At 47.1% G+C, this 20,453-nt stretch overlaps 1 protein-coding gene across 1 annotated transcript in view; it reads right to left on the reverse strand.

The window, feature by feature from the left end:
- The window catches only part of OXCT1 (3-oxoacid CoA-transferase 1), a 460,447-nt gene that overhangs the window by 339,202 nt on the left and 100,792 nt on the right, over positions 1-20,453 (reverse strand). The window lies entirely within an intron of this gene.

Consider the following 20,453-nt stretch of genomic DNA (forward strand, 5'->3'; position numbering starts at 1 on the left):
TCCCACCAGGTGAATTGGATCGTTTAGCCATGTCTCCTGAAGACAAATTAAGTCGTTTGTATGAACCAGGTCTAAAAAGGTTTTTTCAAGACGCTTAGTTGCTAGGCCCGCCACATTCCAGAATAGCATATTCCTCTCGACATCTGTGGTGAAGTTAACAAATTGGGACGGCAGTTCAAGTAGTTCTGCTTCTACTTTTGAATTTGGAGGGTCTATGTTCAAAGCTACCTCGTCTGGTTTGTCTGAGGGAGGACGTAGCATAGACTGCGGTCTGGTGACAAATTTGCCGTGGTGAGGACGGTCTTTGGTCTGACTGCTTTGAGTTGTGATTTCTAGGGTATAGTCATCTTTTCTGTCTTTTGGTAGTCTATAGACCTTGTCGGACATCTTGCTCTTTAGTTTGTTTGGCGAGGGAAGTAATTGTACTCTAGGATTGAACAGAAGGCTCGATGAGTAAGGCTGTGATGATGGTCAGTCGACCATGTCTAGGCAGCTGTAGTGATTGAAGGTTGGGATTCCGGACCAGGGTTCTCTTTACTGGTGTTGGTACATCCTCCTGCCATAATTATTCCAGTCACCTCGTTCTCTGTGGTCGTATCCCCACTCCCCCTGCGGTTGGTGCCTATGGTAGTTTCCCTGACCCCTGTCGCCCTGATTCCAGTTTCTTGGTCCTTGATCGGATTGACTCCATGACCAATTTGATGGCCAGTTAGGGTCCTCGAAACGATGGCTTTGTCGAGGATAGAAAAAGGATAAGCGTTTAACGTTTATTCCTTCGTTATTTTCTGGGCTGTCCCAGGAACAGATGTAGTCCACTGCTCGTGGGTTTTCAAAGTTAACTATTATACAATCACCGTGGATTGATTTAGGCTGGTGGCCTATCCAGGAGACCCTTCTCACCGTGGTAATTCTGGTGATGTTATTTGGGTGATTGGGCCTGTTGATATTTAGCCAATAGCGTGCTTTATTTAGTAGGGACCAGGTAGGTTCATCTGTGTCTTTACTTAATTCTGGGACCCCAGTTAATATAGCTACGAAGGGTGCTGCTTCCGGTGGAAGATTTACTACTTTTGGCCATCTTTTATTCGTTCGCTCTGATTTACTGGTTGTTCTCTGTGGTGGGTCTTGACGGGGAGTATTTGATGCGGGTGGGATATAAGGGGTAGTTACTGGTAGTGTTTTTGCAGGAATAGGGTTTGGAGGTGGTTGGTTTTGAGGACCAGTACTGGTTTTTACATTATCCTGATTGGGCTTGGTTTTCGGAGGATTAGTTAATTTTTTTTCTGATTCTCTTGTATTTGTGTTTATGTTGTTTATGCTATTTGTGGTAGCCGGATTGTTCGCTACTTGTTTCTGAGTGTTGGTAGCATTAGTTTTACCGGAATTAGTGGTAGGGGCTAATGAAGCTGAAAAGTCTTTTTTCCTTGGGTTGGTGGTTGTTTTGGCGGTGGCAATTAATATGGCCATTTGCTTTTCTATTATTTCAAGACTTTTTTGTATGGGATGTAGCTGGTGTTTTACTATTTCCGAGATTTCTCTTAATAGGGAAGATTCTACCTTTGAATTACTTATGGTTCTCGTCGAATATTGGGCTAACATTTCTTGTCGAGGTTGTTTTGAATTAGGTCTATTCAGGTGATCTTCAATTATAATTACGTCAGATGTAATGTTGTTAGAGGATTCTATGTTAAGAATGTTCTGTTGGTTTTGATCCCTAAAAGGTGGTTCAGGATCAGAGTTTGTGGCAGTTGTACGTGTTGGACTCTTAGGGCGTGATTCTGTTTGAGTCTGGTGTTTGGGAATAGCTCCTTCCCTGATACCTCTAGAATCTGACTGTGTTAAATCGTTTTGTGTTGGCTGCAATGTAGCAAAGATATCGGGAGTCTGTTCAAGGTCCTGAGAAGATTGTGAATTAGACAATTGCGAGGCTACTGAAAGGTCGACTGTGTTTGGTAGTGCGTGTATTTCAACATTTATCTCCGAAGTTGACTTATTTTGTGGTGCAGCATTTGGAGTTTGGGCCTGTGCCAGCACACCCATAGATGAACGTCGTGCTTGGTCTAGCTCATACGAAACACGGCGATCAATCATCAATACTGTTTGGTCTATAGTTTCGTTCACTTTGTGGAGAAATTGTTGAATGGGACCAACTGTGGTCGTCATGTTTTTCTTTATGGTTTTGCTTCTAGAGCCTCTTGTTGACATTGTAAGTATTCTAACCAAGTGGGATGGAATAAATGGGCTTCAAGTACGTAATGTGTCGTGAATGGTAATTAAATACTCTGTAGCTTGGTTTGGGACTGTGGCGTGAGAAGTTACCTTGGGTTGGATGTTAGGGGGGTGCGCCCGGCCCGGTCTCCTCCGGTCTGTGACGGGCTAGGACGGGCCCACCCTTGGCCCAGGCTTCGCCCAGCGTCCCGCTCGCGTCCCGCGGGAGGGAGTAGTGACGCCCTTTATGCGCCTCCTGACGCGGCGTGCTGGGGGTGTGGCTGGAGACCTCGAGGGCTGCCGGGAGTTGTAGGCAGCCCCTCCCCTCGCTCCGCTCGGCGGTCCCGCTGTGGGTGTTGGAAACAGCAGGACGGCGGGAGGGAGACGGTGGGGGGTCTCGACAGCCAACAGCAGTTTTTGTAGAGGGGACCCTTCCCCTATCAGCGCAGAACAACGATTCACTTTGGCAAAAAGCGGGTATGGGCGAAGACAGTGTGTCACCCAGAATGGTATCAATCTTAGCCTGTAGGGGCGCCACCTGGCCGCTCCCCACCTGGTGTCCCAAATACACCACAGATCCCTGCCCTATCTGGCACTTGCTGGCCTTGATAGTGAGGCCTGCCTTTTGCAGAGCCTTCAACACTTCGCAGAGGTGTTGCAAGTGTTCCTCCCACGTGGAGCTGAACAGCGCAATGTCAGCCAGGTATGCGGCGCTGAATTCCTCCAGCCCGGACAGTACCTGGTTAACCAGTCTCTGGAATGTGGCAGGGGCATTCTTCAACCCAAAGGGCATGACACGGTACTGGAAGTGCCCCTCTGGCGTTGAAAATGCTGACCTCTCTTTGGCCCCATCAGTTAAGGCAATCTGCCAGTACCCCGAAGTCAAATCAAATGTACTGAGGTACTGGGCAGCTCCCAACCGATCCACAAGCTCATCAGCTCTGGGGATGGGGTGTGCGTCAGTCTTCGTGACCGCATTGAGCCCACGGTAGTCCACGCAAAACCGGAGTTCTGGAGGGCCACCGGGGGTAGCAGCTTTCTTGGGAACCAAGACCAATGGGCTAGCCCAGGGGCTGCTGGAGGGCTCAATCACCCCTAGCGCCAACATCTTGGAAACCTCTTCCTTGATGCTGGCCCTGACCTTGTCAGCTACCCTGTAAAATTTTTGCTTCACAGGCAGACTGTCTCCAGTGTCCACATCATGGACGCACCAGTTGGTGACTCCTGGGGTCAGGGAGAACAGAGAGGAGAACTGACCCAACACTTGGCGACAGTCACTCTGCTGTTCTGGGGTCAGGGTGGGCGACAGGACCACACCATCCACTGACCCATCTTGCTCTTTAACTGCCAGGAGGTCAGGGAGAGGATCACTATCCTCTTCCATTCCTGCATCTGTAGCCATGAGCATGGTTACTTCAGACCTCTCAAAGTGTGGTTTGAGGCGGTTCACATGCAAGACTCTCAGGGGCTGCCTGGGAGTCTTCAGGTTAACCAGGTAGGTTACCTCACTCTTCCTTTCCACCACCTCATATGGCCCAGACCACTTGTCTTGGAGCGCGCAAGGCTCCACTGGCGCCATCACCCACACTTTCTGCCCAGAGTGGTATTCTGGTCGTACCATCTTTTCATTTCTTCCTGGCTTGCTTCCAGGTTCGCCTGAGCGAGTTTCCTGAAGCGTTGTGTCTGGTTGCGGATGGCCAGCACATAGCTGAACACATCCTGGGGGGTTTTCCCACTGGACTTTTCCCAACCCTCCTTCACCAGTGAGAGAGGTCCTCTAACAGGGTGGCCATACAGGAGTTCAAAGGGACTGAACCCTAAGGACTTCTGAGGCACCTCCCTGTAGGCAAACAACAGGCATGGTAACAAGACATCCCACTTACGTCTCATGGGCTCCGCTAGGCCCATAATCATACCTTTCAGGGTCCGGTTGAACCTTTCAACCAGCCCATTTCCTTGAGGGTGGTAAGGAGTGGTGAACTTATAAGTTACCCCACACTCCTCCCACAGAGACTTCATGTACTTAGAGATGAAGTTGGTACCCCGGTCGGAGACCACCTCTCTGGGGAACCCCACACGGGAAAAGATCCCCATCAATGCACGGCCCACCACGGGTGCTGTGATTGTCCTGAGAGGGACTGCTTCCAGGTACCGGGTGGCATGTTCCACCAAGACCAGGATGAACCTGTTGCCTAAGGCTGTCTTGGGGTCCAGGGGCCCTATGATATCTATGCCCACCCGCTCGAAAGGGGTGCTCACCACTGGGAAGGGTTGAAGGGGGGCCTTCAACTTCATTCCAGTCTTGCCACTAGCTTGACAGGTTTGGCAAGATCTGCAAAAGGAACCAACGTGCTTTCTCATCTGGGGCCAGTGGAAGTGGGTGACAAGCCTGTTTAGGGTCTTGTCTTGCCCCAGATGTCCTGCAAGAGGCACGTCATGAGCCAGACCCATTAGGAAGTTTCTGAAGCGCTCGGGTACCACCAGCACACGGGCTGCACCGGGCTCAGCAAACTTAGGCTCGCTATAAAGTAGGTCACCTTCCCAGTAGACATAGTGATCTCTGACTGCTCCGCCTGCTGCCTGATCTACAGCCTGTTGCCGCAGACCAATGAGGGAAGGGCATTCCTTCTGCGCCTGGCAGAACTCCTCCCTGGATGGACCACCTTCTTGCTGCTAATGGGTCAGCTCAGGTAGGTCTCCCAGTTCGGCCACCTGTTCCCCTGTAGGTTTCAGGGCATCCCCCTCAGGTTCTGCTTCCTCCTGGACCGTGGGAACGGCTGGGGCTGGTTTCCCGCGCCCTCTGCCTCTTCCTCTCCTGACAGGTCTCTGGGCCACTGTTTCAGGCTCCAGTTCTGCTGATTCACCCTTACTGGCTGCCATAGCACGCGTGGTCACGCAGGCAGGCCCAACATCTCCAAGTGAGTTCTGTGTTCTATGTCCTTCCATGGAGAACTCTCCAGGTCGTTGCCTAACAGACAATCTACAGGCAAGGCATCACTGACAACTACCTCCAAAAGACCAGAGACTCCTCCCCATTCAAAGGAAACCTTCGCCAGCTTGCAGAGGCGCACTGAGCTGTCAGCTGCCACTACACAGGGCGGAGTACACCAGGGATGATTTGCTCTTCAGACACCCACTGACACCTCACGGATGTCACGCTGGCTCCGGTGTCTCTCAGTGGGTGCAGGCTTCTTCTTGGGACATTTTGGAGCAATAATGCCCACCTCATTGCAGTGATAGCAGATAGGGGGACCCTGGTTATTTCTCCTGTCTCTATTGTCCCGCCTGCCCTTAGAGGGTAATGGCTGTTTAGATTTGGGGGGTTGGGAATCCATTTCCTGGGAACTATTTTGGGGCCCTTGTGAGAACTCCTTTTGGTTACCCTTGTCCCCCCCACTCTTCTGCTGGGGACCCTGCCCACCTTTGGCTGTGGTACCCACAATTCCTCTGTGGACCCTGGTACTGGTCCAGCGGTCCGCCTCCTTAGCAAGCTCAATGGGGTCTGTCAGCTTGCTGTCTAAAAGACGCTGGCGCAGCTCTGGAACACAAAGACTACTCAAGTGCTCCCAACTGATTAAATGCAACAACCCCTTCAAATCAGTTACTTTACTGCCCTTCATCCAACCCTCCAGTGCACGCGAGTACCCATTCACACACTCCATCCAAGTCTCAGACTCTTCCTTCTTGGAGTTTCTAAACTGCAGTCTGTACTGCTCCGGAGTAAGGCCATACCTGAGACATAAGGCCTCCTTCATATTGGGGTAGGTCATGGCACCTGCCATCTCTAAGGGCTCTAGAGCACACCTCCCAGAAGCCGCAAAATGTTTCCACAGGCCCGCCCCCCCAATGCTGATCAGGCACACCATTCATCTTCAATGCAATCTCATACAAAGTGAACCAGGCATAAATATCCTCACTCCTATGGTAATTCTGTACCAGGTCTTTGGAAATATATACACTTTACCCCCATGCACTGGCTGCGCGCTGCCACCATTTGAACTGGCATCCACCTCCTTGGCTTTAAGATCCAGTTCTTTCATGCTCAACTCATGAGCCAGAAGCAATTTCTTTTCCTCTAGGGCACGGGCCTCTCTCTTGTCTTCCGCTGCCCTTTCTTTCTCCATTTCCAATTGCCTCAGTTTCATTTTCATGACTTCCAAGTCATATTCTCTCATTCTCTGATTTTCTTGTAACTCTTCTGGGGTGAGGCCCCTACTAGAGTGGTTGCTGCCAGCTCCTGAGCCTACTCTGCCCACTGGCAGATCTTTGACTTGAAAAGCACTTTCTACATCCAGAACATTATTTCCCTCTCGTGCCTCCCAATGGACCTTCAAGATTCTCTGCAGCTCCTCCTTTCTGTAGGCGCTCTTTATGGGGCACTCAAACATCTGGCAGAAGTACCTAAGATGCTTTACCGGGTAGGAGTACAAATCTCCAATTGAGAATTCCAGATCTATATCTGCCTCCTCACTGGGTGCCTTCCCATTCAGAGACATGATGCTTTAGAAGAGTTACTCAAAAATAGCAAAAATCAAAAACCAGTAGTATGTGGTGGCATAGTGGTCTGCACTCACTAGTGATGTACACCAATTACTGTGGGTCAAGTACAAATACAAGTTCAAATCCCACCGCCTGACCACCAATGTTAGAACTGGGGGTCTCTAGTTGGCAGAGGTAGGTACCACTGTCCAAATAGGGACCCTTGCTTCTAGTCAGGGCAAGGAGATAACCCTCTTAGATAACCCCTGCTCGCCCTCTAGGTAGCTTGGCCTGAGCAGTCTAGGCTAACCAGAGGCAATGCGTAAAGTATTTGTACCAACACTCACAGTAACACAGTGAAAACACCACAAACTGATTCCACAACAGTTTAGGAAAATAAAGATATTTATTCTAAACTACACAAGACCAAAACGACAAAAATCCAACATACACAGTTCAAGAATATGGTTTCAAAAGGGTTCTTCAGGTTGTAATCAAAGTTCTTTAAGTTGTGTTAAAATAATCCACAGATACGTGAAAAGTTCACAGTTGCGTCACGTTTACTCACAGTACCTTTTAGATGCAACAAAGTTCCACAAGCAGGAAGCTGGTGTGGTGGAAAATGAGCGAAGCGTTACTCCTGAGACCCTGGGGAGGCGATGCGACAGCCCCGCTGCAGCAGCGGGCGTGTTGCGACGAATCCAGTCTGTATGGGGAGGAAGGCCGCTTGCGTGGATTCCGGTGCGTAGGTTCCGTAGGAAGTCTGTTCTCGCAAAGGCACGATGCGATGATCTCGTAGGGGCTGCGACGATGCGCGGTCCAGCGGTGATCCTCTCTCTCGCAGCTCCTCGATGCGATGGTTCTGCGACGATGCTCGCAGCGACGTGATGCAGTCCGCAAGCAAGCGGGGCGGTGATCTCACCCAGCGACGACAGGCTCTGCGACGGCACTCGCAGCGATGTTCGATTCTCCCGCACCGGTCTGGTGCGTCCCGCAGACGAAGGATGCGACGGCTCTGGCAGCGGCGTCAGGTGCTGCGCCGATCTCGACCTTCGTAGCGGCGGGAAACTTCTCGCACTGTCGGGGATGCGCTCCGCAAGCGAGCGATGCGACACTTTTCAGATTCAAAAGTCTCTCAAGCTTAGTTTCAAGCTTCCCAGCTCAGGTACAACTTCCAGAGGCCCCACAACTGGATCAAGCACTCTAGGAAGGACAGAACTCTCTCAGCAGAGTTCAGGGAAACTGGGGGTGAAGTCCTTTTGTTCCTGGGACTTCAAAAACAGGGAGCCAGCTCTTCTCAGGCCCTTGGAGATTCCTTCAAGACAGGGGACACAGCACACAGCAAAGTCCTTCCCCTCTCCTTGGCAGCAAAGCAACAGCAGGTCAGTCCAACAGACCAACAGCAAGACAGTCTTCCTTCTTCAGAGTCAGCTTTCTCCTTGGCAGAGGTTCCTTCTTGATTCCAGGATGATCTAATTTTCTGTTGTCAGGGGTCCTGTACTTATACCCCTAAAGTATTTGTTCTCTCTGTGCATGTGGGCCCTGAGCCTGGTCTGAACCAGTTCTGGGTGGATCCTGAGTACTTTGTTTTGCTGGCTGCATCTTTCCTTTTAGAGTGAGGGGCAGGGTCCTCAGCCGCCCAGCAGGAGGAGTGCACTTTACTAGGGGCTTCATGGTGATACAAATATGCCAAACATGTATATCCAATCAGAATAACAATTTACATAGGGAGCACTTACACTCTGGCACTGATCAGCAGTGGCAGAGTGTCCAAAGCATCTAAACCAGCAAAAACAAATCCAGCACAGCATCAAAAAATACAGGAGGCAGAGGCAAAAAGATAGGGGTAATCACGCCAAAGATGCCAGGTCTAACACCTACAAACATCAAAAGATCTTGAGGCAATGACATCAATATAGACACATCCTCCTTGTACATTGCAACCAGCGATCTTGGACCCGGAAAATGAAACAATTGGCTTGCAGGCTGATTTGGCCCCAAAAAAGTCTCTTGTGTAATGAGTGGGGTGGTGGTGATCAGGGACTGCTTAAGGTGACAATTATTGACTGTAGGTGTGACTCCCAGGTGTATTTGCATATTTGATTGTGAAGCTTACATTTCTGAAAATGAAAAAAACCCTGAAAAATATTTTCGGGGGGTAAAAAGTAGCTGATCATAGAAGAACCAAGTAGTACCTAAAAGAGCACTGGGTGACCTGGGTCCTAGTGGCCCTTGAAACCAAACAAGCATGGCTAAGATCAGAATCGCAAGGGCAACACAACAGGCCAAAATGGGTAGGTTTGCTGGTGGGGCAAGTGGCGGACAAACAGATGAGCTAGAGGCCTCACAGAAACCGGCCCATAACAGAGGAACCAACGTCAAACCAAATGCTAGTAGCTATTTGGACCGCAAGACATACACTAGGTACAAAAGTCAACACCATCTCAGCGCAATGATCCTTTTTTAGCGCAAAATCACGGAACTTTCTTGCCGCTGAATGCTGTTATGATTGGAGAGGAAACAATCTGTCAGAGTGAAGAAATGGTAATGTTATTTGTTTAGCACAATAGTTTTGTGGCACTAGTGAAGTTACTCTTAACCTACCTAAACATAGTAAGTTAAATATTACACTAAGATGACAAATGACTAGAACAGGGGTCTCCAACCAGTAGCTCGGGAGCTACTGGTAGCTCACTAGCACCCTCAAAGTAGCTCTCAGAGGTGAAGCCAAACCAAGCCAATCTCAGAGATTCTGTGTATATTAAAGAAGGCAGCACTGCTCATTTCACTACCATTAAGAGTTACAGACAGCCAAACCAATGGCAGGGCCTGTTGATAACACTCAAACACACACTGTGGTGGCCCTTCAATCAAACAATCAGGGATGTATAGAGTGCACTACTCACCTGTGAGGGTCTTCAGGCACTGGGGGAGTGTGTGGGGGGGTTTTGTGCAGCTTTGGTCATTCGAAAAGCCAGGTCTTATGGCTCTTCCTGAATGCTTTCAGTGTGGGGCTTCATCTGATGCTGAGGGGGAGTTCATTCCAGGTCTTGGCCATGATGTAGGAGAAGGGTGTGCCTCCTGTCTGGTTCTCTGGATGCAGAGGATTTCGGCCAAGGCCTGGTCAGCGGAGTGGAGGTTTCTTTTCGGGGAGTAGAAGGAGATTGAGGTATTGAAGTCCGGTGTTGTGGAGGGCTTTATAGGTGTGTGTGAGCAGCTTGAAGGTCGCTCTTTTTTCAACGGGTGAGCAAGTGGAGTGCTCGTTTATGCTGGGTAATGTGGTCTTGTGGTGGGATGTTGAGTATGAGTGGTTGCGGCGTTCTGGACAGTCTGAACTTTGTGGAGTTGAAATTTGTTGATTCCGGTATAGAGGGCGTTTCCGTAGTCCAGCCTGCTGGTGATGAGTGTATGGGTGACGGTCTTCCTTCATTTGGGGGTGGGTGCATATGAAGGTCTTGCTGAGTATGTTGAGGGTATTTAAGCATGTGGAAGCTGCAGCGTTGGCCTATGGGTCTGCCACATGAAACATGTTTATCCACTTTAAATCTGAGTTGGTGAGACTCACTGCTGTGGTAATATCGTTTGTGGCACACTGCATGTGAAGATTTGAATGTTTCTTGATTACAAGCATTTAATATTGATAAACATTTTCCTAGCATTCTGCCGATAACTTCACCTGGAATTGTTTGGTGGTTACTACTGATAATTGTGCTTAGGGTGGTCATAGTGTAATGTTAATATATATCATCAGCATTTGACAGTGATAAAATATGCTAGTAGCTCAGCAGGACTTTCCTTGAGCAGAATTAGCTCTCACTACAGAAAAGGTTGGAGACCCCTGGACTAGAAGTACTAAAGACGTAGGTGACAGAACTGAACAGGAGGGTCAGCTCCTAGACTATAAAATGGACGTGAGCCCTGTACAAAATGGTTACTCTACCCAAGCTACTTTATATGCTTCCGAACATCCTCTATGAGAAGCCAGAGACATTCTTCCGAGAGGTAGAAACAACGATGAGACTGCTTCTTTGGGATAGAGGGAACCACGTATAGCTCTGTCGACACGTACCAGAAGCCCATTCGAGGCAGGATGCCTAGACTGTACTATTGGATGACACTAATGTTGGTAATCAATGGGTGGGTCTTTGAATCCCAACAGGAGCCGACCTTACAGGCAAACAGGCACAATACAGAACCGGGCAGCTATTTAAGTCACCTCTATAGCATTAGCCAGCCGCACCCACTGACAAACCCCACATATGTGATGATCAGTATCTGGAGGCAGGCCACTAAGACTGGGGTAAGTGGGAAAACTGATGCTGAAGACCCCCCTTTGGGAATCATAGAAACTGGTAGACCTGAGATGACTAAAGGGACAGAATCAATGGGACACCATAGGGATCTCCAAGCTGGTGGATGTGTGGGGGTAGTGAGGGGCTCCTCCCATTTGAGAAACTTCAGAAACCGTATGAGCTGGCAAACACACCATGTTATAGATACTTACAGCTGAAACATTCCCTGGTAAGCTATGAAGAGGCCCTGCGGGACACTGTAGACAAAACCCCTCTGGAATATAGAGTGCTGGCAGCCCGCTGGGCTGGCAGCAGGGTCCCATATCTACAGAACCCTGCTGATCAACATTCACTCCATGCTCTTCTCACTGATGGAGCGGTGGAAAAGACATCTGGGCACTTTGGAAGACAAAGACTGGGGAGAGGCAAGCAAACACCAGATGGAGGTAGCGATCCGAGCAGCGTTCAGCTCGTGGAAATTTGGGGCTTTTGGCAGAAACTGACTATCCCCTTTGCAGAGGCAACAGAGAAGGGCCTCGGGCGGGTAACGGTAGTATAGGGCTCGGGGAAAGTACAGTGTGAGAAATCTCCAGAACACTGTAGGGGGATATGACAGGACTGGGCACTGGTCTGATTACTCAAGAAATGTTTGGGGGGGCGTGATGTGGCACTAGAACGTGTCAATTTGGCCACTGAAATTTCTGTAAACGGTTTAGGGGCGGGCGGTACAGGTAAGAACAGTCGGACAGGGCGGAAATCGACAGACGACGTGATAGGGAAAAGAGCATAAAAATCTTAATGAGGAATGTTGCGTGCCTTGATGTGTATGTTAATAGATATAGGGTACAACTTTCCTCAGAAGTCCTAGAATATATTGTTCCTTCAACAAAACGCACCTCAGGGGGAAAAACTGCAGAAGAAATGGAGAGGTTCATAGTACTCCACCACGTACAAAGCTTAGAGAGGTTTCCCTTTAGATGCCTCCCAGGTTGCCCTTTAGGACCGCAACTCTAAAGTGGGCATGGAAGTCAGATGTAGCCTGCTCTACAGATTACTAAACATCAAGAAAGTTTAATTCAAAAACTTATATCCCCTCACCATGGACGATAAGAATTTTTTTAGGACACAGTTAAATATGGGAACATCAAATCCCATGATCTATTGATGTTGGGAGAGAACTTTAACAGTATACTGGATGGTAAAATAGATGGACACACCCACCCCCAAGAGAACACGCAAAGTCAAGAGAAACATTAGCCCTAAAGGAGGTCATGAACAGAAAGGAGTACACATCTATGGAGATTGCTCCACCCAACAAGTAAGGAGTATTCCTGTTATTCTAGTGCATATAGCAAATAAAGCAGATTGGACTGTTTCAGGGTATCTTACGATGTCTGTACGAAGATGAGGAGGCTAGATATTTGGGTAGATTCCTTTCTGCTCACTCTCCCCTACTGAAGGAAATCGTAGACCCATTGTTAGTCCTGTCAGCCTTTGGGTGGTCTCTCCTATCTTTTGTTTTTTTTGGTCCCCTTCCTGCCTCCTACATTTTATTTTCCCTTTATGTCCACCATACATTTTATTTTTCTGGTGATGTCCCTAGAGCTCTGGGTGCCTCATTATTTTTCTTTAACACCAGAAAGGGGCACAGGTGTTCTCTTAACATGAAGGTGGAAGGGAGATGAAACCTTACAAAATGGTGGCTGCCAACTGTCAGAAAATTTTACCTCAGGGACTGGCCCATAGACTAATGTGAGAAATCCAGAAGTTTCTAGCCACTTCTAGTGACTGGGATCCAGGGGTATATAAGGCCGGTACCTGGGCGGCCATTTTGTGTGACCTGAGAGCTGACTGGAGTTTAGGCTGTGGCTCAGGGGGTTAGAGCGCTAGTGGGATTGACTTCTCTTTGGGGTTGCTTCCCTGTGGCTATCCTGGTCCCTTTCCTCAAGACCTAACCCTGCCAAGCTACCAACTTGAGGAACTTTGTCCTGATGATCAACGATATCTAGGAGGGAGATATTAACCTCTTCAATCTCCGCCAGAGTAACCGTGAGGCCCAAATTACTTGGCCAGAGCTGCACTGCGCTGCACTGCCGCTCTGCAGGAGTGCTTACTGTCCTGAGGGCCGGTTAGGAAACGAACCCCCCCCCCACCCCTTCTCCCAGTGTCCGCCCCAGTGGTAGTATCCCTGGAGGGGTGATAGCCGGGAAACCCTGTCCAACTTACCGGTGGTGTAGGGAGACAAGCTGTGGAGTTCCTCCTTTCCGACAGAATCGAAAAGGTTCTGCGGTAGCGTGGGGAGGGAGTAGCGTGTCCGGCAGCATCGGACCTGGGCCCCGCAAGAAGAGTCAGTTTGCAGAGAGTGAGGAGTCCCCGTCCGGAGATGGGGAGCCGGAGGTGAAATTGAGAGCGATTCCGCTACCGCGCCTGTGGAGGTTCTGCTGAGGGGGTGGCGCTGACAGATCGTGTTTCCCCCTTTGCGCAGGCCCGGAGGAGTTCCAGTCAGCTTCTCTGTAGAGGCGGCGCCGAGTCCCAGACGCACTTCCCTTGCGCAGGCTCATTGACTCGCAGTTGCTATGGTGAGAAGAACTGGCTCTCGGTAGGCCTCATCAGAGTCTTGCCTCCACTGACATCGGAAGCATCTTCCTCCCAGCGCAGGCCCAGTAGGTGTTTGGCCTCGGCTGGGAAGGGGGAAGTGTGTGCTTCACACGTAGCCTGCCGGCTGCCCAGAATGACTGAAATTCCATCGGAAAATAACAAGTAAGCCGGGATCCGGGGGCTGGGGAAGGAAACTAAAACAGAGGCATCGTCATCGAGATTAGCGAGGGAAATACCCTCTGGATGGCTGAAGGAAACTAATCGATAGTCTAGGGGAGCCTAAATTGGAAGGACGGATTCCCGGAACTAAATAAGCCGCTACTTGTATTACCATGACTGGAACCTTACTAGAGTAAATCTGTTACCAGAACTTTGCAGGCAAACTATTCAAATATTGGATCTTGCTGGAATTTATTGCCTATGCTTATCTGCTGAGGGGGGGGGGAAACCGATCCAATAACTGTTAGTGTAATCTCTGATTTTACTAAAAGCCAGGAACAAATGTACCCCAGTGTTACGATTGTGCCCCCTAGCTTTTGTGAATTGAGGGGGTTGTGTATTCTTGCTAAATTGTAAATTCGAATTATCAAAGCCCTGATCCAATGTTAGAGCAATTGAAAGGAGTATTGAATTCTTACCAGAAGATACTAAGGTGCTGAAATCAAAGTCATGATGAAGTCATATTGAAACTAAGAATCCAAGGTGAAAGTGCTTGTTATGATTGAACACCCCCTGTCTGTCAGGGAAAGTCTATCTAGAGTACTTTTATAAAGCGAACCATATTTTTCTAATTTGGTGTAGTGTCATTTTTAGTGGATGGGCGCTGGCTTACTGTGAGAGTGTGTCGCAGGCACAACACAATTGCTGTGGGGATAAGTCTTGTCACTCTGTGCTATGCTACCCTATGTGGACTGGTAACCCCAGGTCCAACACCCATGTATCACTACTAGAATTCCCACATGGAGGTAAAATGTGGAAGTATTTAAATATACTCAATTAGTGGCAGACGTACAAAAATGGCAATCACACCATACTGGGTTAGTAACTAGAAATCAACCAAATGAGGGGTACTGAATGGGAACCAGTGATGGTTAACATGGAAGAGGAGTGCATGAGTAAAATATATGGAACAAAAGTCAACTTCCTGAGAAGCTGAAGCAGAAGGTCCATATTACAAGCAATACAGGGTTGTTACTAGGCTAGACATTATGAATACAGAAAAGGGATTGGGGAATTTAGGGAGAGACTACACAGAAAGGTCAAGTGAAATCTGCTGGTCTGAATACTAAAATTGGAGCAGCCAATAATATTGGGACTAAAAAGTGCACTTTAAACTGCTACCCAGATCAGTATGAGTGAAACTCTTCAGGTGCATCAGACAAGTCTGTAGAAGTCCCCACACATTAACCAGGAACTGATCACACATTTCTTAGGGAAGATTATACTCTCTAAACTTGCAATAAAGCAGATGCAGATGAAACTCCAAACAAAGGAAATAGTTGAGACAATACGGAACATGCCAGAGGGGAAGCCTTGAGGGAGAGAGGGTGGAGAATGTCTCCCAGCAGATTTTTACAGTGCTGATTTGGAGCAACTATTATAATAATGGGATAACCCTAGAGGCACTGGACCTGGGTAATTACTAATATAAACAAACAATGGTCCGAGACCAATCTTTTTTGAGAGCGAAAAATCAAAACTTAAACAATTCAAGGTGTGTATTAAATTCACGAACCTGAACACAATTAATGCGAAACAGAAAAATAGGCAACAGCAAACAAACTTAAACTTTTTATAGCATTTAATCCATTCTTGGAATCAAAGTTCAATCTGCAGTTTTTATGTACATTTTGTATACAATGCCCCGTATCAAGAGCGTGCAGTAAAGGAAAAGAAAGTGTCAAAGGGCGTGATCGTGATGAGATGAAAAGGAAAAAGAAATCACACAGAGTATATAAAAATTATTCTGTATTATTCAGAAAAACCAGTCAAAGAAGGACTGGAACAATAAATCCTGGCCACTTCAATAAGTCAATGTACAGTCCTTAATGTTATTCATGAGACATAAGATGTATGAATGTCTGCACTAGGGGGGAGATAACATTAGTGGTCCATGTATTTTTAGTTAGGTGTCGACGTTTCGACTCGTCTTGCGGCCTTGCGGTTGGTTATGCCTGGGCCATGCGAGTCTTCTTCAGGACAGATATGATAGGGGAAAGGGATCTGGTAGATGACCCTATAGAAAATACAAACAACCATGAGGGTTGGGACTGTTGCCTATTTAATTTAAAACTAAGGGTAGGGTTCAAAAATTGCTTACCCTTCACAGGATGGAGTAGGCGTAAATTCTTCCAAGGTAACTTGGTCCTTATATATATTGTACAGGTCCTCTGAAAAAATCAATGAGGAACCTGTATGTTACAATATTGTATACTTTCTAGGATTCATGCCAGGATAGACAGTATAAAATTATTACCTGTTCAGTACGTATGGGGTTCCTATCTTAATCATAAGACCATATATCAATATATGTCTCCTTAATCAAAATCCATTGATAATTGTGCAGCTTGAAAAGGTCTTCGCATTTTTATTAACCTGAAAAGTTAAGGACCAAATAATGGTAAGTATCAGTCCAATAGTGTTCCAATTATAATTAGACTGATGGCCAAAAGAGGGCGCCCAACGTGGTATAAATGTGACAATCAGCCACATACAGAATGACAATGGGTGTGGTGGGGCTGCTCTTGTGCGCCGAGGATGAGTGCGAGGTGGCACCATCAGGGAGCGGAGGCCTCTCTCAGGGGAACAGCTCTGCTCCCTGCAAGGCCCAACATTAGGGGCAAAAGGAGTCCTTATAAGGGTTCCTTACGGACAAAGGAAGTGAGGTCCAAATTACAGATGGTCCATGAAATTTACATACGATTGGTCACCCTACATCAATCAGAGTCAGCATACAGAAGTCCAGACAGACACCTGAGACGGCAAGGAACCCCCAATAACACCCAATGGGTTAACTGACAACTGAAACATGAAAGACATCAACAGTACTAAGGTCAATCTTGGCTCCAACCAGAGGAAGGAATTCCTGTCATCCAATACAACTGAGAGCAAGAACGTCCTTGGCAGCCAAAGACAACTGTCACCAAATATCCTATTATCAAGTTTACTACTTCAGTTCTGTCAGAGATCTTAAAAGCAACCCAGATTAAAAATGCATTACAATGACATTTTGGCTATTACAAGCTAAAGCTGGACACATTATACAAGGAGTTTTAAGAGTAAAAGATCCTAGGTTCTTAACGTGGAAGAGGTGTGGCGCAGTGGCCAGGGTGCCTGACTCCAGACCACAGGGTTCACGGTTCGGTCCCCGGCGGAAGGTCAGCCCAGCACCATGTGACTCTGGACAATAGCTTGCCTAATCTTCCCGACGGCCCCCAGCACCAGGACACCTCTCTGGAGGTAGCCGCGCACTTTACAAATGCTGGTATTTCATTTATTTAACATTGACATCGAAATGAAATCCCCATACATAATAAGTCTTAAAAATAGGAAACGCAACATTAAAAAGTAATACAAATAGCAGAAAAGTAGATCAGCTTGTTAAATCACAGGAGTAAGTCAAAGTAATGGCTTGGTGAGCTCTAAATAAATATTTGCTGCTTTTCCTTATAAGCCCCACGCCAGTAAACCCAGGAAAATTCGATAAGGTTTGGGACAATTTTTAAGATGAACCTCGTGGTTAGATGCCAAAGCAACATGAGTACAGAAGTGACTTTGTAGGTTAGACTTGGCAAAATGTTCCTTTATAACTATAATGAATACAAGCCGATTCCAGTGTTTGGAATTAGCAACTACTGCTAGCTTGACAATTCTGGCACAGATAGGGCAGATTGCTTCTAGGAATTTAGCAATATATAAAATGACAAGTGATCCAGTATCTGACCTACAGATTTGCAACGCTTGTTTTACAGGCGTATTCCAAGATATCTGCACAGAGGCACAAACCAGTGTCTCTGTTGTCTTTTTCCCTGAATATGGCGTGGCAGCCGGCAGAACCTCCATACATCGATTTGAAAGACTTAACGCACTCATGGAAACAAGTAACACATGAATTTCCTCTTGTGAACTCTGGACTGATGCAATACAAAACGACTGTGAAAACAATGTGTGACTTATGAGCCCTGAAGAAGTCTTTTTGAGACCAAACGCGTCAGGTATGGTCCTTCTGAGTTTTAATGAACATTGAATAAGGAATTAAAAGAAAATACTTGGAATCTTCTTTATGTGCTTACTAATTATGGACTTTTTTTTATTACACTGTATTGAGTGCTGAACCAATTGTGATGTTTATATAGGATTCTTTCCCAATAAGGAGTATAGAGGAAGTGCTGCTTGGTTCTGTGCATAGTTATACACTGCTCAAACAATATATTGTTCGGTGCGGATTGTTATAGCCTCTACCCTCAGTATTTGTGCGATCTCGGTTGTCTAGCGAATGTTTGCCAGAAAAAAATAGGCGAGGATCAATCAATCAAGGGGTTTATATAGTGCGCTACTCAATCGTAAGGCGCTGGGGGAGGGGGGTGCAGGGCCTCCGACAGGGTGAGGTCGGCGGAGCAGAGGTTCCTTTTGGGTACGTGGAAAGGGACTCTTTTGTTGAGGTATTTGGGTCGGATGTTGTGGTGGGATTTGTAGGCATGGGTGAGTAGCTTGAAGGTCACTCTCTTCTCGATGGAGAGCCAGTGACGGTCTCGTAGGTGCTGGGTCATGTGCTTGTGTCGTGGGGTTTTGAGGACAAGTCTGGCTGCGATGTTCTGTATGGTTTGGAGCTTGTGTAGCACGGTTTTGTTTGATTCCGGCATAGAGGGCGTTACCATAGTCCAATCTGCTGGTTATGAGTGCGTGGGTGACATGCTTTCTGCATTCGGGCTGGATCCACTTGAAAGTCTTGCAGAGGATGCAGAGGGAGTTAAAACAGGTGGATGTGACGGAGTTGATCTGGCGGGTCAAGGAGAGGGAGGGATCTGTTTCCTCATCTGCCCCAAAGGCAGAGCAAGCTACACTGTCCTCTAGGTGGGTCCTCCACTTACAAGTGAATGAGGTAAGTGGCAAAGTACCCAGCCTGAATCTTATGTACAACGATCTGGTGAATGGCGAGTCAATCTCATTTAAAGAGATTTCAACTTTGGCTCGCATTTACGATTTAACAAGTACTCATTACGCTACTATGACTAGGTGATGCCATTATCTTCCTCCACAAATGTTCCCAGAAAGCATTTTTTACTTTTTTGACAGAGGAAGCGGAGATAGACTCGAGGCTTTACCATAAATCTGGGAATAAAAAAAAAGGACTGCTGAACACAACATACCTGGAAATTAAAAGAATATCCTTTAACACATTCCTGTAGTATTCCAGCTCAGGGAGCTCAATCTCAGCTAATATAAAAGACCAGTTTTAGTCCAACCATGGCATCGGCTGGATGAACATTCAGGTCCACTCTAAAGAAAACCAGGGGTTGACTTTGGGTGGGGAAGGTTTAAGCGCAGCCCTCAATAAATTAAATTCCACTACCCACAAGGATTTACGATTACTGTAGCACTATCTCGGAAGGCACATTACAAATAGTCAAATACAATTATGGCTGACACATTGTTCTCATGGATCTTCACTTTGCTATGGCCCAGTCTCACAGGAGTTGGGACTCCTCTGACAAATCAAGATCTTGTGCCTCCCTGTTTGGCAACAACAGCTTGGTATTTGTAAGCCTGGTCTTATGGCCCTCAGTTACAGGTGTTTACTTGAAATGCTTTTCTACGTCTTACAAAGACGAAATTAGCGATAATGGGGACACCAAATGGCCACACTTTCTAGGCAATGTTAAGCAACTCTAGTGTTACGCTCAATCTCCCACAGAGGCAACACCCAACTCTCTGACACTCAATAATCAAACCAATTTAGGAAGGAGCGTAATAGTAATCTGATGCAACTATAATAACTTCAATTCATAATGACATTTGTTCACAAAAAGCGTCTTCTGAACTTGTTCAATGATGTCTTTATTCTTTCAACTCTGTAGTTTTCATATATTTACAATACAAGTTCAACAGCCAACGCATTTTGTCCCTTAATGGAACGTCCTCAGGGCTTCAATAACTGTGATTACAGCCAACATATCACTTAATCAAGAATTCTATCTCTTCACCGGTATTCTGAAGGCGACTCGAAATGTTTTGTGAAGCGAATCTGTGTTTCCCCAAATGTATTCCTCTTAACAATCCTTTTCTAGACAACGCTCAATCCAGCTCCAAGATCACTAGTATTTTCTGAATGCACAACTTAGTGATAATCTCCTGTTATCATATTTGTTAGTTTCTCCAAATGCGCCTATATCGATCCGCTAATTCTCGCCAACACGAAACAAGTACTCCTGGTTTCAGGTTCTCTGTTCCTCTTTATTACTCTCCTATCCTTCTGGATTCCAAATATCTTATCCCAATATCACCACTCTAGATTCTATGCCCGTCGCCTTGATCTCCTTCCTTGCACAAACCCGAACCAGTCTGTCAGATTTGGGTTTGTGCAAGGAAGGAGATCAAGGCGACGGGCATAGAATCTAGAGTGGTGATATTGGGATAAGATAACTTTTTGCGTTCCTCGAGGTCCAGGATAGGACCCCATTCTCTCCCATCTTCTTCCTGACTAGGAAACCCAAAGGATTTCTTTGGGACGTTGGTACCTTTTTGATCGATCCTTTGGGAAGGAGGATTTCCTGCTAATAGTCCCATATATGTAATTCTTTAATGTGTGAGTAATTGGTCAGCCTTTCCAGGCATTCCAGCATGTGCCAGAAACCCACTCTCTGGAGTATATAGTGA

Source organism: Lissotriton vulgaris, chromosome 3_1 (assembly GCF_964263255.1).
Source record: "Lissotriton vulgaris chromosome 3_1, aLisVul1.2, whole genome shotgun sequence".
Lineage (NCBI taxonomy): Eukaryota > Metazoa > Chordata > Amphibia > Caudata > Salamandridae > Lissotriton > Lissotriton vulgaris.